General features: G+C 47.2%; 1 protein-coding gene and 1 pseudogene across 2 annotated transcripts in view; one reads left to right on the top strand and one right to left on the bottom strand.

Annotated features, from left to right (window-relative positions):
* LOC144104919 (uncharacterized) overlaps window positions 1-18,651 on the bottom strand; it is a 211,524-nt gene that overhangs the window by 60,942 nt on the left and 131,931 nt on the right. The gene's annotated exons all lie outside the window — the stretch shown is intronic.
* On the top strand, window positions 14,770-16,703 carry LOC144104917 (uncharacterized; annotated as a pseudogene).

Raw genomic sequence — 18,651 nt, 5'->3', positions numbered from 1 at the left:
CAACCTTGTGGTCACCATGTCCTAGCAGTATTCTGATGTATACACCACTCACAATGCTACACCTAAAAAGGCGCTCTTGTATTTCAAAATGCCTATTATTAAAGATTGAGCTCGAGCAAGAGCAAAGAGGGGGCGAAAGTATGCATTTGCCAACGCTCGTTGTGCTTAGCAGACCATAGGAGTCAAATGCTTTACCAGCGTCAATAAGGGCTAGAATGTGGACCTCACATTTAGTTTTTTTCTTCTTTGTGGTGTCGGGTTGTAAAGGTATGGTCATTGATTCAGTAATACCAGGTCGTTAATAATCCTCACCTCTGTCCTTCAATTTATGTTATCTTTTGAAAAATTACTTAGTGAGTACATAGCCGACGTAGAGATCGTCGTGGATTGTGCCCACTTTTCTGGCCTGCGGAGGTCATTCAAGGCGCACCGAATGATCTTGGCTCTCCAGAACAAGGTGTTCAAAGCCATGTTCTATGAAGATTTTCCCAAAGAAGAAAGGGTAGTCATCACTGACTTGCACTCGGAAGGGGCTCATGGCCTTCTTCGGTGCGTTCACACAAGTTATTTTACAGTTGATCAACAGCTATGTGGTGTGAAATGTGCCGCGATTGTTGGGATGGTAAACGTATAGCATCCTAAAGCGATTGCGTTTTCACATGCCTAGCGCAATCATATTCTTTCCTAAGCCACCGCGCAGTTTGTATATGCTTGAAGAATAGCTGCCCCAAGTGCCGAAATAATGAAGAAAATATAACGCGGAAACAAAGTAAAATCATTGGTGATGTTCTTACCTCGAGAAAACAGGATTACCGCTTACGGCATCGGGTCAAAAGTTCTAGAACATCTTCAGCACTCTGGTACTGACAAACTGTAAAAAATGTCCATCAAAACTTTCGAGGCACCTTGCTTTGGCTGTTTTACCTTTTAAAAGACGCTGTCGAGACCGGCTGACTATGCTATTATGCAGAAACAGTTTCGGCTCGAATGGCTTGTTTTGGGCATTGCTATGTTTTGCGTCATTCGCATTATAGTCGGTCATTGTCAGAAATGAAATGGAAAGCTGAACTTCAGCACAATTATTCTGAAAGTTTGAAGCGGCTTAACAAATTTTGAAGATGCAGAAATTTGAAACGCATTGCTGTCGCTGCAGGTAGTTCTACAGTGGTCAGCTTGAAGCGGAAGCATTCCACCTGGCCCAGTGCACTCGAAGCGCAGCTGTCAAGTACCTGGTGCTGGAACTCGCAGAAAAGTGCATCGCTTACGTGAAGTGCAACATAGAGCCGGAGGACGTGTGCCCGGTTTTGGACCACGCTTTCACTATGGGCGAAAATCACAGGGACCTCTCTGCATTGGATCTCCTGCTTGCAGATAGCCCCAAAGTGCTGTTCTCAGAAGCGTTCGCATGCTGTTCGGACTGCACGGCCAATTAACTCATGGAGAACGTTGCTGACGTGCCCGATATTTTGGTCTTTCGAGCCCGCCACAGATCGGCACAGGAGAAGCGTCTGCGCAGAGCTGCTGCCGTCGACAGAGAGCCTGAGCTCCGAACGCTCATGCAACCCTTCTTCCCCAAACTTCGGTTCCTCGCGCTCATAGCAGGGGAGTTCGCTTCTGGACCGAACCTGTGGGGAATCCTGAACGACCGCGAGGCTTGCGCAGTCTTAGGAACATTGTGAATAAAGGTCCGCTGTCTTTGCGCGATGGCTTCAGCAACGTCGACTATTCATCAGACGAAGAGGAATAATATGACGCGCCCGATGTAGGCGCCGCACCTAGAACATCTACTGATCAGTGCCAAAACCACAGCCGCCGGCCTTACTTAGCCCGGTGGTGATAAGCCCAGGTGCCGCGTTAGAACGTTTGTCTGTTTCCGAAGAAAGGGTGCTGCTTTGGTGTTCAATTATGTGATTTAACAACCTAGGATTAATAGTTACAAAGTTCAGTATATTCAATATTCGTTAATCAACCTTGTGGTCACCATGTCCTAGCAGTATTCTGATGTATACACCACTCACAATGCTACACCTAAAAAGGCGCTCTTGTATTTCAAAATGCCTATTATTAAAGATTGAGCTCTAGCAAGAGCAAAGAGGGGGCGAAAGTATGCATTTGCCAACGCTCGTTGTGCTTAGCAGACCATAGGAGTCAAATGCTTTACCAGCGTCAATAAGGGCTAGAATGTGGACCTCACATTTAGTTTTTTTCTTCTTTGTGGTGTCGGGTTGTAAAGGTATGGTCATTGATTCAGTAATACCAGGTCGTTAATAATCCTCACCTCTGTCCTTCAATTTATGTTATCTTTTGAAAAATTACTTAGTGAGTACATAGCCGACGTAGAGATCGTCGTGGATTGTGCCCACTTTTCTGGAATGCGGAGGTCATTCAAGGCGCACCGAATGATCTTGGCTCTCCAGAACAAAGTGTTCAAAGCCAAGTTCTATGAAGACTTTCCCAAAGAAGAAAGGGTAGTCATCACTGACTTGCACTCGGAAGGGGCTCATGGCCTTCTTCGGTGCGTTCACACAAGTTATTTTACAGTTGATCAACAGCTATGTGGTGTGAAATGTGCCGCGATTGTTGGGATGGTAAATGTATAGCATCCTAAAGCGATTGCGTTTTTCTCATGCCTAGCGCAATCATATTCTTTCCTAAGCCACCGCGCAGTTTGTATATGCTTGAAGAATAGCTGCCCCAAGTGCCGAAATCATGAAGAAAATATAACGCGGAAACAAAGTAAAATCAATGGTGATGTTCTTACCTCGAACAAACAGGATTATCGGTTACGGCATCGGGTCAAAAGTTCTGGAACATCTTCAGCACTCTGGTACTGACAGACTGTAAATAATGTCCATCAAAACTTTCGAGGCACCTTGCTTTGGCTGTTTTACCTTTTAAAAGACGCTGTCGAGACCGGCTGACTATGCTATTATGCAGAAACAGTTTCGGCTCGAATGGCTTGTTTTGGGCATTGCTAAGTTTTGCGTCATTCGCATTATAGTCGGTCATTGTCAGAAATGAAATGGAAAGCTAAACTTCAGCACAATTATTCTGAAAGTTTGAAGCGGCTTCACAAATTTTGAAGATGCAGAAATTTGAAATGCATTGCTGTCGGTGCAGGTAGTTCTACAGTGGTCAGCTTGAAGCGGAAGCATTCCACCAGGCCGAGTGCACTCGAAGCGCAGCTGTCAAGTACCTGGTGCTGGAACTCGCAGAAAAGTGCATCGCTTACGTGAAGTGCAACATAGAGCCGGAGGACGTGTGCCCGGTTTTGGACCACGCTTTCACTATGGGCGAAAATCACAGGGACCTCTCTGCATTGGATCTCCTGCTTGCAGATAGCCCCAAAGTGCTGTTCTCAGAAGCGTTCGCATGCTGTTCGGACTGCACGGCCAATTAACTCATGGAGAACGTCGCTGACGTGCCCGATATTTTGGTCTTTCGAGCCCGGCACAGATCGGCACAGGAGAAGCGTCTGCGCAGAGCTGCTGCCGTCGACAGAGAGCCTGAGCTCCGAACACTCATGCAGCCCTTCTTCCCCAAACTTCGGTTCCTCGCGCTCATAGCAGAGGAGTTCGCTTCTGGACCGAACCTGTGGGGAATCCTGAACGACCGCGAGGCTTGCGCAGTCTTAGGAACATTGTGAATAAAGGTCCGCTGTATTTGCCCGATGGCTTCAGCAATGTCTATTCATCAGACGAAGAGGAATAATATGACGCGCCCGATGTAGGCGCCGCACCTAGAACATCTACTGATCAGTGCCAAAACCACAGCCGCCGGCCTTACTTAGCCCGGTGGTGATACGCCCAGGTGCCGCGTTAGAACGTTTGTTTCCGAAGAAAGGGTGCTGCTTTGGTGTTCAATTATGTGATTTAACAACCTAGGATTAATAGTTACAAAGTTCAGTATATTCAATATTCGTTAATCAACCTTGTGGTCACCATGTCCTAGCAGTATTCTGATGTATACACCACTCACAATGCTACACCTAAAAAGGCGCTCTTGTATTTCAAAATGCCTATTATTAAAGATTGAGCTCGAGCAAGAGCAAAGAGGGGGCGAAAGTATGCATTTGCCAACGCTCGTTGTGCTTAGCAGACCATAGGAGTCAAATGCTTTACCAGCGTCAATAAGGGCTAGAATGTGGACCTCACATTTAGTTTTTTTCTTCTTTGTGGTGTCGGGTTGTAAAGGTATGGTCATTGATTCAGTAATACCAGGTCGTTAATAATCCTCACCTCTGTCCTTCAATTTATGTTATCTTTTGAAAAATTACTTAATGAGTACATAGCCGACGTAGAGATCGTCGTGGATTGTGCCCACTTTTCTGGCCTGCGGAGGTCATTCAAGGCGCACCGAATGATCTTGGCTCTCCAGAACAAGGTGTTCAAAGCCATGTTCTATGAAGATTTTCCCAAAGAAGAAAGGGTAGTCATCACTGACTTGCACTCGGAAGGGGCTCATGGCCTTCTTCGGTGTGTTCACACAAGTTATTTTACAGTTTATCTACAGCTATGTGGTGTGAAATGTGCCGCGATTGTTGGGATGGTAAACGTATAGCATCCTAAAGCGATTGCGTTTTTCTCATGCCTAGCGCAATCATATTCTTTCCTAAGCCACCGCGCAGTTTGTATATGCTTGAAGAATAGCTGCCCCAAGTGCCGAAATCATGAAGAAAATATAACTCGGAAACAAAGTAAAATCATTGGTGATGTTCTTACCTCGAGCAAACAGGATTATCGCTTACGGCATCGGGTCAAAAGTTCTGGAACATCTTCAGCACTCTGGTACTGACAAACTGTAAAAAATGTCCATCAAAACTTTCGAGGCACCTTGCTTTGGCTGTTTTACCTTTTAAAAGACGCTGTCGAGACCGGCTGACTATGCTATTATGCAGAAACAGTTTCGGCTCGAATGGCTTGTTTTGGGCATTGCTAAGTTTTGCGTCATTCGCATTATAGTCTGTCATTGTCAGAAATGAAATGGAAAGCTGAACTTCAGCACAATTATTCTGAAACTTTGAAGCGGCTTCACAAATTTTGAAGATGCTGAAATTTGAAATGCATTGCTGTCGGTGCAGGTAGTTCTACAGTGGTCAGCTTGAAGCGGAAGCATTCCACCTGGCCCAGTGCACTCGAAGCGCAGCTGTCAAGTACCTGGTGCTGGAACTCGCAGAAAAGTGCATCGCTTACGTAAAGTGCAACATAGAGCCGGAGGACGTGTGCCCGGTTTTGGACTACGCTTTCACTATGGGCAAAAATCACAGGGACCTCTCTGCATTGGATCTCCTGCTTGCAGATAGCCCCAAAGTGCTGTTCTCAGAAGCGTTCGCATGCTGTTCGGACTGCACGGCCAATTAACTCATGGAGAACGTCGCTGACGTGCCCGATATTTTGGTCTTTCGAGCCCGCCACAGATCGGCACAGGAGAAGCGTCTGCGCAGAGCTGCTGCCGTCGACAGAGAGCCTGAGCTCCGAACGCTCATGCAGCCCTTCTTCCCCAAACTTCGGTTCCTCGCGCTCATAGCAGAGGAGTTCGCTTCTGGACCGAATCTGTGGGGAATCCTGAATGACCGCGAGGCTTGCGCAGTCTAAGGAACATTGTGAATAAAGGTCCGCTGTCTTTGCCCGATGGCTTCAGCAACGTCGACTATTCATCAGACGAAGAGAAATAATATGATGCGCCCGATGTAGGCGCCGCACCTAGAACATATACTGATCAGTGCCAAAACCACAGCCGCCGGCCTTACTTAGCTCGGTGGTGATACGCCCAGGTGCCGCGTTAGAACGTTTGTCTGTTTCCAAAGAAAGGGTGTTCCTTTTTATTATTCTATTCAGTTAAGCGATTCCTTTTACACATTCTGATAATTTTCCTACATTGCGCTTTTGCTTTGCCGCATCAGAAAAGGCTTGAGCAAGTGTTACACTCGTTGCGCCACTTGCATGTTTCGTCTGCGGGCAACCAGGAGAGAATACCGGATGCAGCGTGGTTTTTTCTACTGGGCTCCTGCGGCATAATAAAGTATATTAGTCGTTATTTTTATTTACAATTCACCTTTTAAAGAGATCAGTGCCGGTCACAGTCAACAATAAAAGAGAGGTGCCTTTTAGTGGCGTATACACGCGCTGTTGGGTATGTGCCTCTAGCCAACCGCTGCCACCAGTGTTGTTGACGGAAGTGCCCTTTGGTTTTCTGACTCGGTCAGCCCTGCAGGCCCCGGCTCCAAAGGACGACGTCGGACTCCGTTATGAAGGAAACTACGCCGTAGGTTTATTTTTACATTTTTAGTCGAGATACAACGTTCTCGGTAACGGACCAAAAACCCGTTAAATACCCTTTGTAACCCCTACATCCGTTGGCTGGGGAAAGAGGTTCGGTGAATGATGTCCAATGAGTTGGGCAGTTGTGGACACTGGTGGTACGGCCCTCAGCAGGAGGCGGTGCTGATGCCCTCTCGCAGCTCATTCTATAGAAGGAGGGTCATCGGACACTGTCCTCTCGGTTTCACCGCTGCGGCAAGTTTTCTGTTCGGTTCCTCCGCGGGAAAGAAATTGCACGCCGTCTCCCAGCAGGTGAACGAACGACCTCGTACTCCCGCACCACCAGCTTGACATCATTTAACATCACTAGCTTGACTTTTCAAACGCATCACTCTGTCCAGTGAACCGAGGGCAGACTCGGCCACTTGACGCCGCCGTCATGGCCGCTGCTTCCGCCTCTAACGCCAGTCCTCGCCGCACAGTTGCTTCGTGATGACTCATCCACGTTCACCTTGGTCTGCTAGGAGTTCTTCCCAGTTCCGTGTTCGCCGATCTCGACAGCATGCTGTTTCCCTTGCTTTAAAAGAAAGCTAAAAATTTCTCTAAAAGTGAATGAAGCTCTTGTAGGAGTGGTCTTGTTTTGTTCACCGGAGGGTTAAATACTTTTTCTACCACGTTTTGTAGAGAACAACTGATGGGAGAAGAAGAGAGTGGATTGTGTTCCAGCGCAGCATCTGATTTCAAACCGGTCATATGCCTGTAGAGAAAGCATCAGGGTGGCTAACATTTGAGTGTCTATTTTTCCGTCTGGCGAGTCTTCGAGAAATCTGAGTCCTGTCCTACTGTATGGTCTACTCAAAAGTGACGACCGCTGAAGGTTTCAAAGATGCCGCACCATTCACTTCAGTGTCGCAGTTAAGTGTGGTCCACCCTGTGCATCATAGCCGTGTGTTGAAGATCATGGAACTGACTTCAAAACAAAATTTAGGAAGCATGCCGTATTGAGCACCCAGCGTTTTTCTTCCTTTAAGAAATTCACAGGCAAACTGTGGTCTGTTGCTTAGCCCTCTCGACGAAGTTCGTAGTAAGTATGCCGCTGTTGTATTGGTACGGTCTTAAATCATTGCGCTATATAGCTGACAAAGAACGCAATATTTCAGCATCACTTCATTGACACACAGATATATCACTCACCTCGACACCGCATTCTGGGCAACAATGTTGGCGTGCCTTTTAATACGAAATATGATTGCCAGGTCAGCTGTGAGGCATAATCCACTTTCCAAGTTGCTACAAATCTCTAAAAGATTTCCACGCAACTACACGTAGCCCGATTCAGTCCAACATTGAGAGCAATCAAGCTTGGTATGGAAAGCTCCGCACTCAAAACAAGAACCAACCCAAATGGGAGTATAAATGGTTGGCCCCACCCTTTATACTACATATGCTGAAACATTTACTCCATCGACATGGAGTAGAAATGTGTTAAATTACGTATTTTACTCCCTGCACTAAATAATGGTGCATAAAGGAGGAGTATCTTCCTTAAAACTCACATTTTTAAATGGATTTTCTTGATCTCAATGCTACCCAAGTCCTCAATGCAGTAAAAGAAACAACTTCACGCCATCCGCCCCGCCACCTAGTGTCTCGTCTGCTTCTGGTCAGTCGCCTGATAATGGCGGTGAGTGACGACCCGCTAGTTACCATCATCGCTGTATCTGTCCTGACTACTGCGCATTCACGGGCGCCTGCCGCAATACAAGATATCGGTTTGTCGCCGTTTTCCGCTACAGTAAGCCACATAATTGAACTGCGGGAAAAAGGTTAGTACTGCGCAAATTAGACACGACAGGAGAACAGGAGCAAACAGGACAACACAGGCGCAGGTTTGTTTCTGTTCTCCTGTTGTGTCTAATTCGCGCAGTACTACCCTTTTTTCTGCAATGAACCAACTAGCCCGAAAGAACGTTCTACTTCGTCATAATTGAACGGCTCTTGCGAAGCCTCCAGTGCTCTAACCATACCTGACCTTCCTCTGTTGGTGTCGCCACTCTGTTAGAGCTGCCGATTAGGCCCAATTCTCACAGATTTTTTCAGTGTGGTTCTCGCGGTGTGTTGCAGCAAATTATAGTGCGCTGCATAACGTGGAAGTGTGATACAACATACCTTCAACGCTGAGCTCTTGATTGAGTTGATGAGGCTACTTTTTTTCTTGGTCATATTGAAATTCCAAGAATCAAAGAAGTGAATATGAAAGCAAACACTGCCATGCCAAACTACCTTCAGGGGTGTTTTCATTTTCAACTTATTCTGCTCTGGTTTTTAGTCAAAAATAGCATGACATATAGCCGTGAAAACTACTCCATGAGTCCATTACAGATTTGAACTATTGATTCTAATGCTATATCCTTTTATCTACGAACATAACCAGCCAAACAAGCTCGTACAGTAAAAGCAGACGACAAGCAGATGACCCCTGCCACCTTCGCCACCGCTAAGCTTGCACATGTCGCAGAGCGTGACGCGGGGTCACATTAGGGCAGCGCAGTTTCCCAAGCTGGGTTGCCGGCGGCCCCCGCAGCTACTCCCAGTTTCCGCCGCTGGAACTGCAGTAGGAATGAACCTGAATGAGGATAAACAAACACGACGCCATTTTTGGGCTTCATTTCTGTGGGTAGTAAAAAATTACACCCTTGTACTCCTAAATGCCTCCCTTATATAAGGGAGTAAAAATACTCTATATGGAGTAAATAAAACCTCCTTTTGGGTTTGCGCTAGAGGAGAAGCCATTTAGTCCAATTTTAGTGTTTTTTTGTGAACAGTGTGAGCTGAGTGAGAAGTACCGTGTGCTCCCGGGGGTTCTTCCCCGCTGTTTTTTTTTTGTTTTACTTTACCGCGCGCGGGCGCGATTGCTTAGGCGCAGCGCCGGTTTGTTTCGAACATGCGCCGAATTTTGTGACAGCAGCACCAAGTAGCTCATCGCCCCATGATGCTTTCAGCGTCCATGGTGGCTCAGGTGCAGCGGCGCCAGCTTTCCCTCTAGTTAATAGTAAGAAGCTCTATGAGAGCGAGAGAAAAAAATCCATATACTATCAAAGCTTTTCTTGTCACAGAGCATGCGTTATCATTAGGGTTGCCCCCGGACAGAGCTGCCACTGGTGTGTTAAGAAAGGCAGCGACCGTCAAGCACGCCGCACGGCAGGGTACAGCTGATCGCAAGCTGCCAGCTACAGGAGGGACCAGCAGTTCCCATCGAGGGGCTGCGGTGTTCAGCACAGGAAGATCTTCAAATCCCAACACCCGCTGACAGCGTTCCAGCAGCCCAAGGAAAACCTTACCAGACAACACATGGTCGCGTTCCCAGCACCTATACTTGATTCCTCCAGTAGCCAGGCACCCACAACCTTTTGACAGAACTGGGCACCAGTATCGCTTGTTTCACCTCCACCGCAGCTGGTTGCGCATGCTGAAGCTGACGAAGGAACCCGACTGCGCAAGTGCGGCAGAACTACCCGGATCTGCGAACTGCCTGTAACCATCCACGGCGCGACAAGCGACCACCTTTCAAGAAAGAAGACGGACTGCTCGGATCTGCCAGCACACGGCGGCAGCGGCAGCACGCAAGACTACCTCTTGCACGCTGCTCTGCTTCTTCGCAGCTTGGTGTCGTTCCTTGTGATTGCTTTTTTTTAATTTGTGCTGCTTGCTGCCACTACCGCCGCCCTAGTATCCTGCTATCGTTTTTTTTGTTTTGCTTGAAACTACTGCCTGTAACGCAGGATGTCGACAGACTTTTGTTCCTCATGCAATAACAAGTTTATGCCCCGAAGAAATGTCTGTCACATGTATTGTATGCAACCAATTGTACCATCTCGGAACCTGTGCTGGGCTGACCGTAAAGCAGTACAAAAGTAAATCGAAGTCAGCCAAACAGAAATGGGCATGTCCCACATGCAAAAAAAGAGACAATCAAGATGAAAAGCTGGCTGTTGACGAGATAGCCGACACTAAAGCCCTACTTCTTACTATAAATGAGAAAATTAGACGAGCTGATGCCGCTTAAAGAAACTGTAGGTAGCATTGAAACAGCTGTAGAGCTTACGTCAGAAAAGTATGACGAAGTGTTAGAAAGGCTAACTACCCAGGAAAAAGACACAAAGAATACTCGATACTCAAAAAAGATTGGAAATTTTGGAGAGTAAGATCCTGAAAAAAAAGAAAACGAAACGTTGCGAAATGAAGCCAATAATCATTAATGGAAGAGCAGAAAGCTGAACCTTGAATTCCATGGAATTCAGTCCACAGAACCTGAAAATCTGCTAGGTAAACCAAAACGCTGTGGCGGATACGATAGGTGATTCAAGGTTTTCGAGCGCAGACGTCCATGCAATTCACCGGCTACCTGCAAAGCCCGATAAGATCCCAGGAATATTAGTTAGATACGCCAGGAAAGCTGTCAGAGATGAATGGCCCAAAAAAGGGAATAAACTGAGGGATGAAAAGAGCAACATTGCCATTATGGAAACCCGCCGCAGTGGCTCAGTGGTTAGGGCGCCCGACTACTGATCCGGAGTTCCCGGGTTCCAACCCGACCGCGGCGGCTGCGTTTTTATGGAGGAAAAACGCTAAGGCGCCCGTGTGCTGTGCGATGTCAGTGCACGTTAAAGATCCCCAGGTGGTCGAAATTATTCCGGAGCCCTCCACTACGGCACCTCTTTTTCATTTCTTCTTTCACTCCCTCCTTTATCCCTTCCCTTACGGCGCGGTTCAGGTGTCCAACGATATATGCGACAGATACTGCGCCATTTCCTTTCCCCAAAGACCAATTATTATTATTATTATTATTATTGTTATTATTATTATTATTATTATTATTATGATATTATTATTATTATTATTATTATTATTATAATAAACTTCTTCATGGTCACATTCTATGCCCTCAGCTCCTAGCGCGTATCCTTTTGCGTGTACCGCGAAAGAGCATAAGGGAATTCAGACCATTTCAAGTTTCTGCGCTCCTGCACTCCCTCTCCCCTCTGTACAGAATGCAAAAGTTGTTTAATTCTCTTTGTCCTCACCTTGATATATTCGAAAATTCTCCCCCTTCCTTTATATTGAATGTCCGTGACGTTCCACTTTGAGCACTCTTTTTCTCATACATAACTTCCCCTTTCATGCACTTTGTCTTTACTACACTTGTGCGTTTGCACCGGTATTATATTGTTTTTTCTCTCCTTAATTGTACATCACGTGTACTTGTTTTCATTAATATTATTTCTTTAATACTGTGTACTCACGCCTGATTGTCTGTAACGCATTCACTAATTACATTTCTTATTGTGTATGATTGTATTTCTAGCTTGTATTTCAGAGATCTCTTATTCGTTCATATTAGTATTGGCTTTATTCTTGTTTGTATTTTGATATATGCTGTACTTGGCTGTTATCGGTCGTTCTTGTGTTCATTCTCTTTGTTTATTGTTTTATTAGTTATTTATATGTCTGTTGCCTGTTCTAGCTGTTTTCATTTACCGCTGTTCTCGCTTTTTTGTTTCATGCTTGCTGTTGCGCCTAGTTTATGTGTCTTTTTTTTCTATCGCCTTGACTGCTGCATTACCTCCCCTGAGTGTCTTCCTTTGTAGTGAAATAAATGTACATTTTGTGCGTGTGAATGGTGTACCAGCACCAAGACCTTTGGGTTGTTCCTGGGCACCAAAAAAATAAAGATTGATTGATTGATTGATTATTATTATTATTATTATTATTATTATTATTATTATTATTATTATTATTAGTGTGTCACTTGGAGTGACGACGAGCTGCAGCTTTTGAAGTCTGGCTCGCGACCATTCATGTGCAATCTGTGTTTGTCGTCTTGCGGCGGTGCTAAGCCTAGCGACGGTGGCGAGTCAGCGGCTGCATTCTTTTCTTCCACGGCCCACCAGCCCCATCACCCGACCGACCCGACCGGTTCCCTCGCTTCCTCCCCGACGGGCGAACCTGACGGTGCGCTTGCCTCGCTTCGGGCTCTCCTCCTCGACGCACTTGAGGGAATCTCGTTTCTGAGCGACGAGGTCGCCCAGCTGCGGGAGGAGAATGAGCGCCTTCGTGGTGACAACTCGCGGGCGCTCGCTCTCCAGGCCGAGGTCGTTGCCTCTCTGCGGGCTGATGTTCGCAGCTTACGCGAGGAGCTTGCGAGGCGCCCTGCTTCATCGCAGCGTGATCCGCCTTTCGTCGAGCCCCTGTCCGCGAGCAGTCCTTCCCGTATGTTCCAGCCATCCAAGAGCTACTCTGCTGCCCTTCACTGTGGGATGGCACCCATTGATTTGGCCACCTGCCCGACATCTGTATCTGTTCCCCCGCTTATAGTTAACTCGCCTGAGGCGCAGAAGAAGCACCGAAGCCCAGCCATCACTGGCTCGTCGAGCTCATCCAGTCTGAACGTCGCCAGACCTCAGAAGTGCCCGAAGGCTATTTTCGTCTCCAAGCTGTGCCCTGAGACAACGTCGGCTGATCTGACGAACCATCTGAAGTGCGTGAACGTCACCCCCCTTTCCTGCCGGCAGTTGAAAACGAAATATGACTCCTACTCGTCCTTCTACCTCACAGTCAGCGCGGAATTCTACGATCAACTTGTTGACCCTTCGATGTGGCCTACGGGCTGCATCTTCAAGGCTTTTCGTGGAAAACTCCTGGATGGTATGTTACATCCTTCCGAGCTGACGGTTGATTGCAGTCAACCCCAGGGGTGGAAGTGCTGCGCCAATTGCGCCATTCTGTGCCAATTTGATCTCCTGCGCCAAGCTGTGCCTAAACGGCAATTTACTCCCACTGCAAGTATACAGAGCCAAATTTAGCCGAGTGTTAATGTCGGCTGGGCAACACTGGGTGCTCTCTACGAAACGGACGCAACCGCATTGGCATCGACAGTTGGGTTCGCTCGGTTCCATGGAGGGAGGAAAATTTTTCCTCTAAGCTCAGTTCGCTGGTGTCCCTGCACGTGGCGGCCGGCACGGCAGTCACGAGAGGCTTGCACAAGCATGAGTAAAAGTAAGTACTTTTAACTATTATCCGGTAATATAGTTTGAGTGTGGGCGGTATTGTGAACTTACCTCACTTAGCAAGCTGTATTTATTGTGCGGACAACGAGACGTTCACTCGCATCATTTGTGCGCTTTTTTCAGTAATTTAGAACTCCAGAAAGAGATGCGGAGATTTCGCGATCCCCGCGGGATGGTATGATGCCGCGTTCGCAGCTCTAAGCAATAAGCGCGCAACGATACAATCGCAGAGCCAGCAGTCCGGAGCCAGTGGAAATAAACGGCGTCCTGGCGATAGGCCCGGCTGACTAGCAGCAAACCGAACTACCAGAGGTTCGGTTGTTTTGGATTCCGGACACCTTGTATTGGAACGCAACCGCCAGCGCGAGTGGGCTGGGTAAACAGCGCGCGAATAGAATTTTCTTTACCGGAACTAATTTAACAAACGAATTACGAACTTCTTACACGTGGAGCTGCTAAGGGATGGGCACCGGGCTTACTACCCGTCGTGCTCGCATTTAGCACGCAGCAGTGATGACATTGCTTTGGCTTGGCCTGGCCAGCTGCGTGGTTACATCTTCACAGCGGCGCGGCCGGCGACCCCACGCTGCTCTCACCTTTCACAGCCGCACACGGCAAAGCGTTCGCTCCGATCTTCCACTGCGTGCACCCGCGTGCACTCTGTTGCATTTTTTTCATATATGCTTGTGTAATAAATTCCGGGTGCGCATTTTCGCGAGGGCGCAAATTATGCGAGTGAATAGGGTAAGTTAGGCCCCTCATTGGTCCTGACACAGTATATTCGAGATTCTGCTGCACTCTTTTGGTGGTTTGGTTGTGGCTATTAAAAAGTTATGCAGAACTGAAAGGCTTTAAAGTTTACCAAGCAAGTCCTGTCGCTCGAATTCTCGGCGCAGTGTTATGTGACAATCGGGCGAACAGTGCAGGTCCTTTTTCTTTATAGTTCTCACTGGAATAATGCAATTAAGTGGATTGAGTGGGACAAATTTTGGTATCAAACCTATTTGTATACTTGTTTCTGTGGTGAGCGAACTGACACTTGTTGCTGGTTTTGTTTGAAGACAGTTTTTGATTCGTGGCTTTTTTTTCTTTTGTCTAGAGCGGTGCACTAAGCTAAACACCGATGTGTTAAGGAAAAAGGACTCCAATGGAGATTTAATATCACTCTGGTGTCGACCAACTTCTAAGGACAGCGATGCCTTTTTTACGCTTTGCTGCACCACTGTGCATTGCGGGCAACATGGCACTGCAGCGGTATACCGCCATGCGAGCTCTCAGAAGCACATCGCACAAGCAAAAAGAAATCGCAATGCAGAAGGTGTTCTTACCAAGAGTTCAAAGGTTCAAAGCACTCTGGACCAACACAGTGTGACTGCAACGTCACTTCAAGAAAAGGTCACAAGAGCAGAAAATCTTTTTGCTCTCTCCGTGGTAGCAAACAACATCCCTTACACATATGGAGACGCAGCAACAGCGACATACCGTCACATGTTTCCGGATTCAGAAACAGCGAAAGGCTTCCAGTGTGGACGCAAGAAACTTTCGTACATTATTTCTGATGGCCTGGGGCCATATTTCAAGGCAAAAGTAATCCAAGAGCTTGACATGCCCGACACATTCTATACCATCATGATTGATGAGTCCCCAATCCCTGAGGCCAAGGTGCAGCAGCTGGACGTGCTTGTCCGCTACTACTCTACCAGCACTGAGAATGTTGTGGTGGAGCATCTCCAGTCCTTCCATTTGGGCCATGCGACCGCTGATCAGCTGTTTTCCTGCATTGAGGATGCCCTCAGTGCCGTTCGCAAGAAGAACATGGTATGTTTTTACAGTGATGGCCCTAACGTAATGAAAAGCCTTAAGCGAAGGCTAAAGAAGGAAGTGAGCCCAGACATGGTTGACATCGGTGAATGCGGCCTCCACAAAGTTCACAACGCTTTTGCTGCTGGGCTGGATATGTTCTGTGCAGAAGTGGAGTCTCTTGCAACTGATGTCCACTACTACTTCAAGTTTGCCACAAGGCACGCGGACATGAAGGAGCTGCTGAGTGATCTAGGACTGCCCCAACTAGAGTTTTTGCGGCACGTTAACAGCAGATGGCTGACACTGCTTCCTAGTGTCGAGCGGATACTGAAGTCATTTGATGCCCTCAAGGCATTCTTCTCCAAATCTGGACAGCCAAGGTGCTCATCTATGAGGCACGGTCGTCTGTCATCTGCGTTTTGTGACAAAACACTGCGAGCAAAGTTAATTTTCCTTCAAAACGCTGCTCAGATATTTGACAGATTTCAAACGCTCTTCCAAAGCAAGGACCCTCTCCTGCATGTTTTCTATGATGAGATGTTGGTTCTCGTGAAACAGGTCCTTGGGAGGTTTCTGCGCCAAGAGTCATTTGCAGGTACTACTGGCTCACAACTGAAAGAACTTGATGTAGAGTCCTCTGAAAATTGGAAGGCAAAACCTGAAATTGGCCTCGACACGGAGCAGTCAATGAAACTGTGGAATCCTGAAGAAGGCATTTTACATCAAGGCAAGAGCCTTTTACATAGCTTGTGCAAAGTACCTGATCACGAGGCTGCCACTGGACAACAAGCTGTTGTTTCATTTAAGGTTTTTAAACCCAGACACAAAAGGGAATTCTTTCACATCGTCACTGCGCTATGTGGCTAACGCACTGCCTCAGGTCATTCCACCCTGCGATGTGTCATCCCTCACTGATGAGTGGAATTCGCTTATGTGCGAAACCAGTGACTGGGAACTGTCTCCTAATGTGGTCACCCATTGGTCAAGTGTGTTTGCATTACAGACACCTGCTGGTCAGGCTAAGTATCCAAGGATTACTAAGCTTGTCAAAGCAGCCCTTTCATTACCTCACGGAAATGCCGATTGTGAACGAGGATTTAGTGAGAACAAACAAGCACTCCACCATCGAAGTACTTTGTCCATAACAAGCATTTCCAGCCTTCGTCAAACCAAGGCGTTCATGAAGCGGTACAGTGGAGATGCTACAAAGGTGTCTTTGACCAGGGACATTCTCAGGAATGTCGAAAAGTCTTACAAGGTGTACCGGGAGCGAATCGAAGAAGAAAAGACAGCAACGTCCCAGAAGCGAAAGCATGAGGAGGAGGAGCCAACAGAAGTATGTGAGCGAAATAAGCTGATGGACGAGAAGTCTAGCCTCCAGCAGCGACTGTCATCTCTCAAAGCTCTACTTGCAAGTGCGCAAGAGCTTATAAGCAAAGGTGTGGCTGACAGGGACATGGACAAGGTAGAGAGTGGCAATATTTTGCTGTGTGATGTGAACTCTAAACTGCCTTCTGTGATAGAATGAATCAAAACGGTTGACTCAGCTCTTCAGTCTGTGAAGGCCAACTGAATCTTCATGTGATGTTTTTGTGCAAACCCCATTACAGAGATCTCTTCATGTTCCTAATGTTAATTGGCAAGGTCTTTGCCTTTTATATGGCAGTAGCTAGTTCTAGTCCACTTTGCTTCTCCAGTCTATGAAGGCCAACTGAATCTTCGCTATGTGATGTTTTTGTGCAAACCGATTACAGAGCTCTTTTCATGTTTCTAATGTTAATCGGCAAGGTCTTTGCATTTTATATGGCAGTAGCTAGTTCTAGTCCACTTTGCTTCTAGTCATTATATTTGCTGCAAGCCAGTTACCACCTTTGATGCAATTTTTACTTGCTTTCTCTTATACATTCAGTAGTAAACTAGTCTGAAATAGTTAACCTTAATTGTCACAGCTAATTATTGTCATTGTCATATATGGGGTGGTTTTGCACTGAAGTGCTCTGGGTTTGTTGACACAAATAAAACTGTCGCCATTATGTTGTTGTTTTCTCTTTTTCTGAACTGAAATTAATAACATCTAATGTACTGCTGCTACTGTTTGTTGTAGCTGCCACATGTCTATTTTTTTTTCATGAACTGTAGCAAATATCTTTAGAACAATTGCAGTCCTTTTCATGAATTCTGGCCTGTGGGATCCGTGATCAATATTTATGCAATTTTTGGTCCAGTTGCAAACAAAATTGCTCTCAGTCGCATTTAAATGTCGCCATTCTGCTCCAAAGTGCTCCAAAATAGCCTAAAAATTGCTCCAAACTTGCTCCAAAATGGGACTTTTGCTGCTCCAAAGCTGCTCCAAAATAAGACTTGCTGCTCCCATGCCTGCTCCAAAAAGTTGGAGCCTGCTTCCACCCCTGTACGGTATATATTGTCACGTATACTTGTGAGGGAGGCGTTCTTGGAGGCCTGGAGCCATGGAGGAGAAAGCGGTTGCTGTTGTTGTTTCCCGCGATATCTCGGTAATGACGGTCGATAAGCTGTAGCGCAAGTGTGCAAGCGCTACATCGCCGTCTTCTGGGCCAGCTGTACGCCACCCGACTTGCCTGCACGAACGCTGAGCTTACAGTTTGGTGGCAATGGGTTAGCTGAATTAGTAGACTAATCTAGCGTGCTTCTTAATGCACTGGTTTAAGACTTCGAACGAACACACTTTGAGCCATCACCTCAGCATAGCACATGACGCAGAGCCGCAGCGTTCACGAAGGCAAAGCACGAAAGGACCTCGCTAAAACGCAAGATTAAATCAGCTCACCGTTGATAGAAGAGACTGTGATACGACACTCAGCAGCGCTCTTGTTTCTACATGCAGCTTCGAAAGTTACAGACGTTCCTAGCCTTGCATGTGCCCCACCCTGTTTATTGGCGCACTGCTAACAGGCTGCCATCGGAAGCGACACAATGAGAGGGCCTTCCTTGCTTGGGAACCACAGTTCGCCGTCGCAAAAAGGCATGATGCGCACATGCACAACATAAAGACGACGCAGCGCGCAGAAGCGTTTGCGGGTTGGTAGGCTGGAAACACCGATTGGTCCATGGGATGCGTGTCTGCGTGACGTTTTTTCACTTCGCCCTCGTTCTCGACCGGATGTGGGGTCGCCGCGCCTCTCTCGGCCAGTCCGTAGAGGTACTGTAGTAGAGGGCCTAGGGAACCGCTAGGGCTGGCCAGCCAGCCTCCGGGCGTGCGTGGTCCACGGGCATTCTCTTCGTGAGAAGAGGCGGCGACACGCGCGTTTCGGGAGCTGTCCAGGTATGGCTTTTTTGCGTGGTGCGCTCGTCGGCGACAGCCAGCTGAAATTTCTGTACAGTTCTTCCTTCCACGACATTGCAACGACCCCCCAAAAGGCGCTGACCCGCGAGAAATCGCCAGCGACATAAAGGTACGCATTTTATCTCAAATTTCGCTCCATGAAGTGATGTACCGCTTACCTACATGCCTTGCGCATACCAGGACGTCGTTTTGCTGCTGC

The sequence above is a fragment of the Amblyomma americanum genome, chromosome 9 (assembly GCF_052857255.1).
Source record: "Amblyomma americanum isolate KBUSLIRL-KWMA chromosome 9, ASM5285725v1, whole genome shotgun sequence".
Classification (NCBI taxonomy): domain Eukaryota; kingdom Metazoa; phylum Arthropoda; class Arachnida; order Ixodida; family Ixodidae; genus Amblyomma; species Amblyomma americanum.
The sequence above is the reverse complement of the archived record's forward strand: the minus strand, read 5'-3'. Positions and strand labels throughout refer to the sequence as shown.